Genomic DNA, 2,690 nt, shown 5'->3' on the forward strand with positions numbered 1-2,690 from the left:
TGTTGGGTGGGGATATAGATAAGAGAAGGCAGTGGGAAACCAGGAAGTTGGAGGGGTCCAGATTGTGAATTATGCCACATAGAAGAGACAGAACCCAATCTTGGGTTCAGTGGTGGTGGTGGTGGGAGGGCTGTGTAATGAATAACTGAAGTCTGTAGTTTAAATACATAAACCTACAGAGGCACACAAGTTAGATGGGAAGAGGAGCGAAGAAGGAAGACCTGGGGCAGTGATGAATTTGTCATCTTAACCCCAGTAAAGCTTGCTCTTCCTCTTTAGTGAAATGAAGAATGTAATTGTCTCTATCTCTCAGTTATTTTGAGGTTTAATGCATTGCTGTTAAGTGCCGTTGATTCGGTTGTGACCCATAGTGACCCTGTAGAGAGTTTCCAAGGATTGGCTGGTGAGCTTGAACCACCGACATTGTGGTTCAAATCGACTTTGCAGTCCAGCGCATTAACCCACAGTGCCACACCCAGACTCCACACCACACCAGACAATGCATTACAACTATGTCAAACAGCATTATGCTTGACGACAGGCAGTTCTGCCTAGTGATCAAACATAAAGGTCTTTCTGCCATTTCAACCTGGGTTTGTGTCCTAGTCATGTTAGGTGGCATACTTTAAATCTAGGTAAGACAGGAGGATGAAGAGGGGGGAATGATGAAAGAGAGAGGGTCTGATAGGACTTCCCATGTGGAATGTGTGAGGGGCAATGAAACCTCTGGGGAATATGGGTCACTTACTGCAACAAATGCCAAGAAATAATCTAGCTTTGGAGGGCATGAGTTTGAGGAGGGTTGTTGTTGTTAGGTGTCATTGCGTCAGTACCGACCCATAGCCACCCTATGCATAGCAGAATGAAACACTGCCTGATCCTGGGCCAACTTCACTACTCTTGCCACGCTTGAGTCCATCCATGCTGCCATGTGGCCAATCCATCTCATTGGTGGTCTTATTCTTTTTCTCTGACCAAACATAATATCCTTCTCCATTGACTGCTCCCTCCTGACAATATGTCTGAAGTATGAGAGACGAAGTTTGGCCATCTTGGCCTCCATGGAGCACTCTGGCTGCACTTCTTACAAAACGGATCTATTGGTTCTTTTGGCAGCCCATGGCACCACTTTCAATATTCTCTTCCAACACCAGAACCCAAAAGCATCAATTTTTCTATGGTCTTCCTTATTCACTGTCCAGCTTTTGCATGCATATGAGGTTATTGAAAATACCATGGGTTGGGTCAGGTGCACCATAGTCCTCAAACTGACATCTTTGCTCTTCAACACTTTAAAAAGGTCTTGTGCAGCAGATTTGCCAAATGCAATACGTCATTTGATTTCTTGACTGCTGTTTTCCGTGAGTGTTCATAGTTGATCCAAGAAGAATGAAGTCCTTGACAACGTCAATCTTTTCTCCATTGATAAGAATGTTTTTTATGGGTCCAGTGGTGAGGATTTTTGTTTCCTTTACATTGAGATGTAATCCATACTGAATGTTGTGCATTCATATGGATTACACTTCACTTTCAGCAAGCAAGGTTGTATCATCTGCATATCACAGGTTATGAATGAGTCTTCCTCCAATCCTGATGCCACATTTTTCTTCATATAACCCAGCTTCTCGGATTATTTGCTCAGCACACAGGTTGAATAAAAATGTTGAAAGAATACAACCTTGCCGCACACTGTTTTTCATTGTAAACCAATCAGTGTTCCCATGTTCTGTTCGAACTACTGTTTCTTGATCCATGTACAGATTCCTCATGAGCACAATGAAGTGTTCCAGAATACTCATACTTCACAATGTTGTCCATAGCTTGTCATGATCCACACAATCCACACATTCGGTCATGCATCCCTGCGAGTCACCAGAATGGAGGTGTGCAGACAGCGAGAGACCAATGATCAGATACTAAAAAATGAATGTCCACAACCCGAGGTTCTGTCAGGCAGCTGAGGCTGTTCTGATCCATCCCCCTCTTGATCTCTCCAAAGATGGCGGCTCCCGGAATAGTTGAGCGTCTTAATTTAGAAAGCAATGGATTTCTTGGTTCTGCTACAAATTTCCCTAGCTGTAAGCCTTCCAGTCTTCTAAATATCCCTTTATATGTGGTTCAGAGTTCTAGCACCATCCCCTGAGCCTACTTGGTCTGTTATTGTGTGTTGTTGCTGACAGAGCTCCTCACTGCACGTGTACCCCATCTGCCCTCTTGTTGCAGGTATTGGAGCATATTCACGATGCCCATGTCAGAATGATTGCCAATTCAACACCAGTTCTGCTCTCCTCTCACACCAAGGAAGAGCCAGGAGGTTCAGGTGGATGCCAGAAAAGGAGAAAGCAGAAAGAAAGGGGCTCAGCCAGATACAGGAGGGTGTTCTTGAAGCCAGCTTCAGATCCCAGGCAGGACTAGAACCCAAGAGGGCAAGCCTGGTGGCTCTAGATGTGGCAAACTTCACCAAGCAGAGAGGCAGGGAGGCTCAGGAAGGACTAGGTGGTGCTCCAGCCCCTCTGCTTCTAGGATTAAGGAATCTGAGCAGGGAGATTGGACCAGAGGGACAAGGCGGGGGTGCCAGTGTGACCTGTGAGAGAAAGAACAAGATAGCAGGAAGCTGGGAGGAGGGAGTGGGGGGTGAAGAGTGAGCAGGGGAAAGAGAAAGGGAGGGTCTGTGGGGTGGAGAGAGGAAA

Source organism: Chrysochloris asiatica, unplaced genomic scaffold (genome assembly GCF_000296735.1).
Source record: "Chrysochloris asiatica unplaced genomic scaffold, ChrAsi1.0 scaffold00003, whole genome shotgun sequence".
In the NCBI taxonomy this organism is placed as follows: domain Eukaryota; kingdom Metazoa; phylum Chordata; class Mammalia; order Afrosoricida; family Chrysochloridae; genus Chrysochloris; species Chrysochloris asiatica.